Source organism: Euprymna scolopes, chromosome 36, assembly GCF_053919585.1.
Source record: "Euprymna scolopes isolate OS-2025 chromosome 36, ASM5391958v1, whole genome shotgun sequence".
NCBI lineage: Eukaryota > Metazoa > Mollusca > Cephalopoda > Sepiida > Sepiolidae > Euprymna > Euprymna scolopes.
In genome coordinates, this window is record NC_136517.1 from 36,011,450 (window position 1) to 36,024,718 (window position 13,269).

At 36.2% G+C, this 13,269-nt stretch overlaps 1 non-coding gene across 1 annotated transcript; it reads left to right on the top strand.

Moving 5' to 3' along the window:
* The first annotated feature begins 8,936 nt into the window (after positions 1 to 8,936).
* Positions 8,937 to 9,008, top strand: Trnaa-cgc (transfer RNA alanine (anticodon CGC)). The gene has a single exon. It is a non-coding gene; the product is annotated as a tRNA-Ala (tRNA).
* The last annotated feature ends 4,261 nt before the right edge of the window (positions 9,009 to 13,269 follow it).

Sequence of the window (13,269 nt, forward strand, 5' to 3'; positions counted from 1 at the left end):
CGGCTTTCAAAACTATGTCCCCCTATCTTTATCCCACCATTTTTGCCCGTACCTAGTAGGATGTATGTACCAGTCACGAGACGAAAAATGAAAAATTCTAAAAATCACGTAATTTGATCAAAAAGTTTTAATTTTTATTAAAAAAAAATCAAATTTTACTCTGTTTTGATGAAGGTGAAAAAAGCGTCCAATGAATCGGTAGACAAGGGCAGATAACCCTAATGCATTTGGAAGCTGTCAAAACAATCACTGATTACATCCCCTTATTTTGTTCTCAAGTAAAACATGGTCCCATCTGTCTGAAAAAAAAAAAGAGAAAACGGCAAATTTGTTTTTGTAAATAATAATAATAATAATAATAATAATAATGATAACAGTAGGAGCATGAGGAACAATCCCGAAAAACTTTGAAAAATGAATGGGAGAAATTGGAATCAAAGGAATGACTGGAAAAATACAATGAACTACAATAATGAAAACAACTGAAATATTAAGGAAAACCCTTCAATGTGAAGACTAACACACACGAGCCACAAGCGTAGACCATACAAACTGATACAGACAAAACATGAAGCACTACATGAAACCAAGAACACTGAAGCTGCATACCTATAAGTTCTCTAACCCCACCCCCATTACCACATCACTGTCCCCCCCACCCAAAAGAGTGAGACCGAATAACCAAGTAGTCAAGAAGGAAGGGAAGACCGAGGAGTGAGCACTGACCAGACCTCCACTGTCTAAGTGCGAAGAGAACTGGGACCTTGGGGAGGCTTATTACCACTCAAATTCCAGTAAAGACCAATGGCCACTACCGACGAGAAATCAATGGCAGGCAGCTGTTGCGATAATGCAAATTTATTTGCAAATGTTATCGAAAGAGGTGGAGAGTATTAGAAAATCTTTGGAGACTTGTTATCACTCAGCTTCAAGGGAACACCACAGGCTGTATTCAGTGATGACCTGTGTGAAAGCTCCTTGTGAGCCCATAATAATAATAATATTTTGTGATTTTTTGAAATATAAAATCTTCATTCCGTGATAAGTAAGTCCAATATTAAAGTTTTTTTTTCATTTTTGTTTATCGCTATAAATGCCAATTTGAATAAGCACCAATTTTGCTTTATTTTTATTTTTGCATGCAGGGTGGGGTGGTGAGAGTTCTGGCGTGGCTGCTCTCGCTGGCTGCGGTTCTGGACAAGCGCCGAATTTTGTCTGGGAAAAAATGTTTACAATAAATGGGAATTGTGAACAGTGTCAGGTCATGTTTACATATATTTCCATCAAAACGCCTGCTCGTCAACTGAAAGCTAAATATTATGATAAACTGTAATCCAGTTAATGTTATTGTTTTGCAAAGCTTTTTAGGTCAACCAGTAAAAATAATGTCAACTCAGTTATTCCATTCGATATGAGAGAGGCGCATGAGAAAATTAGACGATCACGCATATTAACTTACTAGAGCCATTACTTGTTGTCTACGTCATGACATGTCATAAGAAATAGCTGGTGTTGGTCAATTTGACGATCTCGCCCAATTGCGTTCCATGATTTCTTGCTTATTTCATTTCAATCTTGTCTTTAAATATAATGACTAAGAATATTTGTAAACTAATTTTGGTACTTGTACTGCAAAATTTTTGGCATAATGATAGGGTAATTATTTATTTTCAAAAAAGTATTAAACAATTTTCAAGAAATGCGGGGATTGATGGTCTGCCCTACAAAGTGAATTTGAGATTATTGCACATATTTGTCCCCTTGCTGACAGTTTTATTTAACTCATGGTTTAGGAACGGCTCAATCCCCAAGTACTTTACCATGGGCATTGTGAAGTTGTTACACAAAAGCAAAGATCGAGGGGATGGGTTAGATAATTATTGGCCCCTTAATGATGCTTAACGTAAAGTTAAAGATTTTGGCCAAGATTCTTGCCAATCGTTTGTAGCTTGTCCTGGCTAGTATCATTAGCCCCAAGCAAACGTGTACTGCGAAGAGTAGGACAATCCAGGATAACTTGCACTTGATATGCTTGATAATAGAAAAAGTAACATTGAGGCTGCACAGATAAATTTAGACCAGTCCAAAGCCTTTGATAGGGTGGACTGTCATTACTTGGGGGCTGTTTTGTTGTCAGCCGGTTTTGGCCAGCAATTTCACTCGTGGGTTCACCTCCTTTATACAAACCCTACGGCACAAGGCATTATAATGATGGGATGTGACTGAAGAAAGTTGTAAGATTCTATTTATAGACACTGGCAGTAGGAACTGACCAATCAAATGGAGCAATGTTCTGCTGGCAACAAACCAGATACCGGAATCGCTCCATAAAAAAAATTGGATCTGTTAGAATTCCCAGCACATAATTTTTCATGTTCACATAAAAAAAATCTTTGCCCTTCATCTGCAAACTTTTAAAGCTGAAGATTTATGCAGATTAGCTATCCATCAAAAACTCATTTTCATTTCCAGGACTTATACAGATTAGCTACCCACCACAAACTCCTTTTCATCTCTAGGACTTATACAGATTAGCTACCCACCATAAACTCTTTTTCATCTCCAGGACTTATACAGATTAGCTACCCAGCAGAAACTCTTTGGAAACATGGCTTTCAATTCCAAATTTAGATTTATGTATAACTAAGAAATTTAAATTTTACAAAGAAATGAGACAAGGTGTGAGAGTCGCCATTTTGTTTTAAAATTCAAAGGTGACAATTCAATTTGGCTATCAAGATTTTGTTTGTATTCAAAATAATTAAAACTTTAATCGCTAAAAATCGTAAATTTTAATTTTATGAGTACAAAAAAAAAAAACTACTGGTGAACATACCCGACACTGAACAAAAATGTCATATTCCAAAAAATCATACAAATTGATCAAGTGTTGTTTTTAACTAAGAAAATCGAATTTTATGAGGAAACAATATGTTGTATTGTGATCCGTCATGTTTAAAACTAAAGGGAGACAACTGCATTCGAAATACTGAGATTTAAAAAACAAGCTTGTAATGGCTACGATGTACTATTAATTGCTAAAAAATCGTTAAAAATGATTTGCTATGAAAAAAAAAAAAACAACAAAAAATACTTGATTAATTCATGTGATTTTTTGGAATATGACATTTTTGTTCTGTGTCAGATACGTACATCGTAAATATGTTTTTCCATTTTTTTTAAAACTTAGGTTGAATTCTTGATAAGAACCCGTCAGTAATTTAATTGTTTTTATATGAATTATTGTTATCATTTCTGATGACTCTAGTACAAAGAAAAGGAAAAAAACATTTTATTATTATAGAGTGGAAGAGTCTCTACCAAATTCATTTCAGGCAATGGGGTAACCACTGCATGTTGAAATTACTATGAGTTTCTTTCTCACACCATCACAACAATGATCATATATTATTATAATCATATTGGAAAAAGAGGCTGCATGAAAGGGAGGTCACTCTGATATTCTTGTCCAGGGTTGCCAGATTGGCCTTTTAAGGGCCAAATTTCCCGAATTTGGTCTATTTTGATGCAATTTGGCCTTTGAAAATTGTATTTGCCTTTCTCAAGGCATAACGTATGGACTAAGAAAACAACGAGTAGAATATTATATAAATAGAATTTTGATGATAAAAAAAAAAGCTCATTTGTTTAAAGATTCAATTCAATTGTTATTGGATATCCAATCATTTTAGAGTTGACTGTGACTGACAGAATGAAAAAAGGAAAACTCAGAGAATAAACGCACACGCTATACATGCTATATATATATATATATATATATATACGGCATAATCACGTTGACACACCAGTTCTTGTTGGATCACCAAAGTTAAGCAACATTGAACCTGGTCAGTACTAAATGGGTGACCATTTGGGACTTCCAGGTGCTGTATGTGCTCTCCGCTTATCTCGGCATTGTTTCCAGTCGTCCTGGTCTTCTCCTTGCCACTGGACTCAAACAGTGCTGATTCAGGAGAGGTGTGGTTGGAGATTGTGCAACCCTTGCCTCACAATTACACGCGCAGCTGCCACTACAGGGGGTATCCATTGTCTTTCGAGACCGAACGGAGGCATTGATTATACATGCCTTGGCCAGATCTCATTCAGAGTTATTCTGTTTTTCTAACATTATAATCCAAAATTATTATATTATAGATAACACCCAACTTATGTATATGGCATAATCACATTAATGCACCGGTTCTCATTACATCACCAAAGTTAAGCAATATTGAACCTGGTCAGCACCAGATGGGTGACCATTTGGGAACACCAGGTGCTGTATGCAGAAGGACGTCGATACCTCTCTGCAAGAGCTGTAAAAACCTAATGTTGTCATCTCCCCTAATGGGGATATACATGCGACTGGGGACCACTTGTGAATTTCATACTTCCATAAAACTTCCACCTTTAGAGGAAACTGGTTCAACCTGCTTCAGTATGGTACCTATTTTGTAGAAGCCTATTACGAGTTAACACACGGCAACCAAATTAGCATCAGCCGAAAACAACAATAATAACAACAATAAAAACAGAAATAAATAGAAAAGAGGCTTGCCTTTTTTCTGTTGTTCTTGGCCTTCGGGCCAGAATCAAAGTGTAGTATCTGTTCTGCAGATGCTGCACTTAAGATAATTTGTACCAGTCAATGGAGAGGAAACCCTCTATACTGGGACAATTATTATTTTTTGGTAACCAGAGTGCCCCCTTTTTGCCTACTTTTAGGTGAGTTGGTTTTTACCCCACATTAAAAACGGTCTTGTGCCTAATTTGCTTTGGTGGGAAAGCAAGTAAATACAATAAACGATTTCTGTAAAATACTCCATTTTGGTTGATTAAATACTTAAATTTTGATTGGTTAATGAGATCCCTGCAGTCAATGAGAAACAGTCGCTCTAGGAGCCAAACACCTGTCAAATATGTAAGTAAGAATGCAAGCACACCCAGGAAGTAGTATCACAGCTTATTAAGCGAACCCTTGTCATCTTAACAAGATCCACAGCTCACAAAAAAGTAAAAACAAAGAAAATCCTTGTCAGCTGAAACATGATTAGCCAGGCACTAGTAAACAATCCAAATTAATCTTAGCTTTCTGACCAAGGGTTCTTGACGATCAACTCTGTTCTGCTGGTCTGCTTTCCAGCTGACGACAATATCATCGTCTTCAAGCCCAACATAAACAAGTTTTTGTTACAACGCCCTCATAAATAATATAATCATACCAAATTTCCACCACAAACGATTACTATGCTACTGTTCCAATGACTAGAATACACACATTAACCTTTACCCTCGAGTGCCCCTCCCCCGAGCCTAAGAAGAAGAAGAAGGAGAAGAAAAAAAAGAAGCGATTCATACGAATGCTAAAAAGCAAATGTATCTAATTACTTACTCTCTTTCTTTCTTTCTTTACTTCATTTGGATTTGCTTTCTTCCTGAGTTCTTAAAGCAAATAAATTTCACAGGAGCGTGTGAACTCAAAATATTTTCCAACCTATAAAATTTATTTCATAAAGAGTAACAAATCAATTTGAAAATGGTAAGCCAGTTAGAAACTTCTTTAAAAGAAAAGGAATAAAAACTAGAGATACAAAGAATTCTCAAACCTGCTGCATTATTACCGCATAAGATTTTTTTTTCTCAGATGCCGCAAAAAAAAAGAAAAGAAAAATCCCGTAAGCTACCATTTTTAGGGGGGAAGCAGCAATTTGGTCTCGCTATTTTAGAAGAGTGCCTAAATTTTCGAAAATTTGTAGATTAACATACTTAACTTCTCTATACATTTTGAGGTTCTATTTTTTTAAAGGCCATTACATGTGAACAAGCTGAAAAGCTTGGCATGAAGAAGAAGAAGAGTGTGGGGGGGGGGGGCAGTTTCGTATATAAATTTAATGTAACTCCCGTTTACCGGGCTATTCTAACATTTTAAGGGCAATTACGAGGAGCGTGTAATAAGTAATGCCTCTGACCCACTTCTAGTGGTCTGATCTAGTTGAAATTTTCCATGTGCAATGATCTATATCTCTACGGGTTATGTGGCAAATTACAGCTCTGAACTCATTGTGGTTTCTGTTTTACAGGTGTTTGAACTGAGTCAGGTGTGAAATGGAGCCTGTTGAATGCCGAGCAGTGATCCAGGTTTTTGTATTTGAAAGGACGCACACTGCAGGAGACGTTTGATGAAATGAAAGAAACTTATGGTGATAATGCCCCATCATATGACCTTGTAAAACGCTAGCATCATGAATTCAAACATGGAAAAAGCTCCCAGACCTGGTCGCCCCCCTTCTGCCATTGATGAGGCATCTGTCCGTCAAGTTGAGGCTGCCATTTTGGGAGATCGGCGCATTACTATTTGCCAAATAGCCCAAGATGTCAAGATTAGTACAGGGTCTGTGGAAACTATCATTCATGACCATTTGCATATTCATAAGGTGTCTGCCAGATGGATTCCCAGGTTGCTCACACCATTCCAGAAGCGAGAACGTGTCGAGTGCTCGAGGATGAATTTGGAGATGTGCCAAGAAGATGAGTCAAAGTTTTTCAAAAGACTGATTACACAGGATGAAACGTGGGTCCATCACTATGATCCAGAAACCAAAGCCCAGTAAATGCAGTGGAAGCACTTAGACTCACCACCTCCAAAGAAGACAAGGATGCAGCCCTCCGCTGGCAAGGTCATGCTCACAGTCTTCTGGGACCAAGACGGAGTAGTGATGACAGATTTCCTGGCAAAGGGTACCACAATTACAGGAGCCTATTATGCTTCACTTTTGAGGAAATTAAGGGAAGCTATCAAAATCAAGAGGCGGGGCAAGATCAGCAAAGGTATCCTCCTCCTGCAGGACAACGCTCCGGTCCACAACTCGCATGTCACCAGATCAGAAGCACGGGCGTGTGGTTATGAAATCCTTCCCCATCCTCCCTACTCTCCTGACTTTGCACCCTCTGACTTTCACCTCTTCCCAGCCATGAAGTTGTTTTTGAAAGGAAAGCGTTTCCCAGATGATGCAGCCTTGATTTCTGAAGGCACGTCGTGGTTGGAGGACCAACCTGAGGTGTTCTACAAAAACGGTCTCCAGAGCTGCATCGAACGATGGGAGAAATGCATAATTCTGGGTGGTTCCTATGTAGAGAAAGACTAATAACTGTGCCAAGTTTCGTTGCTCTACTGCTATGGGAATTGGACCAGGGGCATTACTTATTGCACGCCCCTTGTAATTAATATTTTTGCCACTAACCTTGTCCGACTGGTGAGGTTATAAAACCAGACGTTACATATACATACGCCCTCTAAAAGAAAAACTGCACATAATTTATCTCCCATAGCTAAATAAATACATTTATTTTGTTTGATTAACTGCGTCAAAACAACAAAACTGGGTTATTTAACTTAAATTTACCGCGAAACCGATCCCCCACTCTAAATACTAAATTATTTTTCCGCCAACTTTTTTGTGTGTTGTTTCTCATTAATTTGCTTAAAAACATAGAATGTTATTGGGGGGGGGGTAGTGATTTAGTTTAGAGTGTTAATCTACAATAACATGTACATTTTTATCAAAAGAGTTAAGTTTACAAAAAAATTTATGGACCGTTAAAAGTTAATTTCACTCAGTCTATGAATATGTACACATTAGCAGTCGGAATAAATCCAAAACTTACTGAATTAACAAAATATAACGCTCTTGATTTAATTAAAGAAGTAACTCGAAGCTAAACTAAATAGAAGATTCGGCGAACTCAATTAAACGTGTATTTTGTCACTTCGAGACATCCGTATTTTTCAGCTGACGTTGAACGCGAGACGAATCCTTTTCTATCTTGTTTTTGTCTGTGTCGATTATGCATGATAATTTTCGATGAAAATTAGTGTTAAAGTATAACGTGCTTTGTAAAATGGGTTAGATATTTTTAATTTTTTTTAATATTTGAAAACAAGAATATATATATATATATATATATATATATATATATATATATATATATTAAAAAAATAACAATCATGGTTAGTAAAGGATTTTTTGTATTAGTGCAGAGAGTGATCCGGACGTAAATAATAACGTTATTATTTAAAAAGCCATTCTTAACATGGGGAGAGGAGGGTGTTTTGTACCCATTCTATACTTCAACCTTACAATTGAATAAAAAAACATATCATAAAACTACTTGGAAATACAATTTAAAAAATAGCGCGGAGTGCACTAGCACCGATTTTTTTGTTTAAATGAAAGGCTTTAAAGAATGTCGAGTTTTTGCAAGCGATTATGTTTGTAGAAGCAGACTCTATAATTAAAAATTATATAATTTAAAAAGAAATGTCATTTTATACGTATATTTGGTACTTATGCGGAATACGGAGTGTGCTGAAATAATAACGTTATTATTTAGAAATCTATTCTTAACATGGAGGAGGAGAGTCTTTTATTATTATTAGTTTTTTTTTTTTAACTATTCTATGCATTCACCTAACAATTTAATAAACAAAAGAATCGTAAAAATTAAATTTAAGTTGAAAATCCTATCTAAAAATATGACACGATCTATATATTGCATAAGTACCGTATTTTTATAAATCAAATTAATGGAGGAATATTTATTTATTCATTGATATTTTTTTTAATATACAATAAAAAAAATAGACTAATAATTTACGGATATCTTAAATTGCCAAGAAAAAAAATGCTTAAACTTAAAACAATTTGTGTGCAAAAGGATTGAAAATATTTTATAAAAATATATAGTTAATTTCAATTTAGTTTATATAAAATATTACTTTGCACTGACAGTGAAAAGACTAAATAGCTGAGTTTAATCTGTCTACATAATTAGATTTTTATATATATGTAAAAAAAAACATTTAAAAAACACACAAACCCCGTTAAAATGAGAATGTATTGTATAAATATATTATAATCGCACTGCAGAAATGTGGTGGGGATGTAGCTCAGTGGTAGAGCGTTCGCTTCGCATGTGAAAGGCCCCGGGTTCAATCCCCGGCATCTCCACATGGTAGAACCACATTTTTAAAAAAAGATTGGCCTTATATCGTAACATACTTGCTATCAAAGAATAAGAAATCGTCTTCAATGATGGAAGTGATTTTACATGAGAAAGAAAAGGAAAGGTCTGACCCGTTGAGTCGCTCGTAGAGTTCTTGTTTGATGAATTGAATAAGAAAAAATTGAATTGGCAAAGACAAAAAAGAAAGGAGAAACTAAAAACAAAGTAACAAAAACTTGCTTCCCTTTTTTTTTTCTTTTATGTGTTTTGTGTTAATAATATTATAATATTTCTGAGTGTTCCTGTTTTATTGCTGATTTTATTACTTTTAATACACAGTGTGTGTATGTGTTTGTGTGTGTGTGTGTGTGTGATCTTAACATTGGGGTCATCGTTTATTAAGGCCAAGAGCCACTCGATGACATAAATAAACGAGACGGAAGATTAATGGAAAATATTAACAATTTGGGGTGCTTCTATATTATAATAATGAAAAAAAAAATTGAATTTCAAGTCAGACAAATGGTACCTACGCAATTGTCATGTCGCAAATAGTAACATATCCAAAAATTACGGAAAACGATAAAGTAGAAAAAGGAAAAACAGGTTTCGATAAAGTTGAGATTAGGAATAAAATTTTTTCCTACATTTTGAATTACGTTTATTACGTGACGTAAGCAACTTATATCTGTTTTTCTAGTAAGCATAACATAGTGGTTTCGTTTGATTTCACAGATTTCTCTTTCCATTAAGAATTATTTTTCCACTCTATCGTTTTTCGTAATTTTTTGGATATGTTAATATTTGAGATCTGATACTTACGTAGGTACTATTTGTTTCACTTGAAGTTCAATATTTTCTCGTGATTATAATATAGAAGCGCCTTGTTTTATTATGGGGCGTTTAAAACAAGAATTTGTTCACATTGGTACAACCCCCCCCCCCCAAAGATCCTCTATCCATCGAAATTCTGGCTGACTCTATGGATATGAAGAAAGAAGGAAAAATGTGTTTTTTTCCCCATTGTGGTATGTTGTAAGAAAAAAATCAGTTGATACCGTGCGTAGCTGGCCTGAAGCGAGGTTGCAAAGAAAAAAAAAATACTTCTTTTGCAACCCTTTTCTCAGGTCTCTTAACAACAAGTAACACAAGTGAAGCTTACATGGTCCTCCATGAGTGCACAGTGAACGAGGCATAAAAAAAATGACCAAGTTCAGCTTCCCCTCCCTCCTCCCATTTAACCCTAAAAGTCCCCAGGGAACGTCAAATCCTGGTGAAAATGGACAACCAAACGGTGGTGCAGTAAACAAATAACTGTCCATCATTTACCCCCTCCCCCATCCTCATTTAGCCCCAAAAGTCCCCAAGGCCTTAACATATTTGGTACTCATGCAGAGAGTGATCCGTGCTGAAATAATAACGTTATTATTTAAAAAGCCATTCTTAACATGGGGAGGGGAGGGTGTTTTGTACCTATTCTGTACTTTAACCTTACAATTGAATAAAAAAAAACATATCATAAAACTTTAATTAAACTTGTAAATACGATTTAAAAAATAGTGCGGATCACTCTCTGCATTAGCACCACATATTTAAATTTGAGTTCAGCACCATGCAAAACTGCTAAATAGACATACACGGAAAGTTTTGGACAAATATGGTAAAATAGACCCAAAAATGGAGTGTTTTTATTAGCCCTAAAGGAGCTCCTGGGACACACACAAGAGTTATTGCGAAGTATAGACAAACAAAATTATATAGAAATCAGTTAGTTACAACTTTTCAGAAAGTTTTATAAAAATCCAAGGCATCAATTTTTTTTTTTAATAAGCGCAAAAATGTCAATTTTAGCCATTTTAACCAGAAAGCATCCCTAGGGGGGGCAACCAGAGTTTTCCTGGAAAATCCGTTCTGTTACTTTTTTACTTATATCATGTTTAATGTTTGTGCAAAATTTAAAAAAATTCTAAGGCATAGTTATTGAGAATAGTGTAGACGGACGAACGGACAAGGGTGAATTTACAGGTTCACCCTTCTTTTGTCGGGGGACCAAAAAAAGATAGAATTCTCCACTAGTGAGGAAGGTTTTTATAACAAATAAACTTTCTTCTATTAGTATAAAAATTCACCAAACTAACTTCAAGTAACAAAAATGATAGAACTCTTCATTAGTGAGGAAGGTTTTTATAATGAATGAACTTTTCTCTACCAAACTATCCTTTGTCTTGGATATTAAAAGAGCCTCCTCAGCGCCAGCAGCTACACTTTTGTAAGTTAGCTCATTGTTTACCACAGGTAGCAACGTACCAGAGTCTGGGCATGTGTATGGTAGCCATATGCAAATGACCGAGCCATGAGCAAAGTGACATCACAGCAAGAAAGAAGGAAAAAGATTATAAAAAGAATGTGTACGCAGACTGAGAATAACGTTAAAGAAGGACAGAGATCCATCCATAGCCTTGAGCCCCTAAGGGTCATAGGCCATCTACAACTTTGTAGATGCTTTTGTAGTGACTGAGTTGTTTTTACGGGGTGACAGTACTGGCCCCATGCGCAACCTTCCCAGAAGGTACATACAGCACCTAGCCTTCCCAAATGGTCACCTATCTGGTACTGGCCAGGCTCAACGTTACTTACTTCAATGACCTGGCAAGAACCGGTGTGTCAACATGATTGTGCCGTACAAGGACAGAGATAGACATGTTATACAGATGGTCTGAGAGCAACAGGAAAAACGCATGCTAAACATGACCGGACAGGGATGAAGTACCACGCGTTCGACCGTGGCTACTGTACACTCTTTAACCCTTATCCTTGAGTGGCCTCTTGGCCTTGATAATGTGGTGATTCCTATGCAAAAAAAAAAAAAAAAAAAATATGACGATGGTCACGGTTCGACATGGCAGAGTCTCATTAAACACATTGGAGTACGCGAATGTTAAAATGTAATGACACCGAAAAAAAAAGTTGTGTAACATTACAACAATACAAGTTCGTACTGTAAATGCGAATCAAAGTCAAGCACAAGCACTTTTCATGAAAATAGCGGTCTGGTAGGAAGAGACTAGCGACGTCTTTTCTGTGAGTTCTGAATTTAACACAAACGGGGATTCATTTTTTCCCCGTTAGAACTTTATGTAAGCAAAAAATAAATTAATAAATAAATAAGTAAATAAAATCTAAAAAAAAAAAAACTAAAATTAACATATCATGCACGCATGTGCGTGGAATATGAATCTATCTTCTATAAATAGCTAGACACAAGCACGCACAATATCCGGGCAGAGAATTATCTCCCACCTAAAATATGGTCGCTCGTGTTTAAACAAAAAGTGTCAAAAACAATCGATAAGTGTTAATTTTCTTAAACTCATCTTAAATTAATAAATGCTAACTCTTTTATTTTTTCTCTTGTTTTTATTTAAATATGTATTTATTGTCTTTATTTTTGGTTGGAAGAGAAGAAATCATACACCCCACTAGATTTCATAGTCGATTTTGTAGTTTGTAAGTGCAGAAAAGAGTGCTTAGTGCAGCACCTTGCCAGATATATTAGTGTAACATCGCATGGACGGCTCTATGCAAATACTTAGACATGAATAGCGTTCAAGAGCATATTCGAGATCATGTGAGAGATGTGGAGCATGCTTGAGATCACGTTGGAGAAGACGATCATGTGAGGGATGTCACAGCGGTAATGAGAGAATGAGGAAATAAATGTTGTTGCACAACAAAAAACAGCGACTTGAAGTTCTTTTTCTATTCTTTGTCTGCTTCGTGACTGAGGCTACAACGTGCTGGGTAACATTACATAAGGATGTATCTGGCTCCTTATATGGATAGAGGAATCCATCAGCAGTAAAATACTTTCTGGAATTTTCTCTTGGGCTCCAAAGTCACTAAAGTCTAGGCCAGTGTTTTTTTTTTGTTGTTGTTGAAATGACTTGTTTCCTGTTGCCTGAGGTGTATGGTTCTGATTCTGTGCAGTTCTAGAAGACCCCACCTCTCTCAAGCTTTACCATTTTACCCTTTGAGAAAGGGGTTGGTTTATTATTAATCGCCCGAGGTGCCCCTACCGGGGAATGTTCATGGGGTTGGCCAGGCTTTTTTTTTCAGGCCAGAGTGCTCTTCCTCTGTGGTGATGACTTTTGAAATCTTACCTTTCCGACCTTGTGTCACATCAACATCTTATTCCTCTGCAACCTCAGCCATTTCCAGTTCTAGCAACAAATACCCCCCCTCCCCCCAAAAAAACTAGCTCTATAT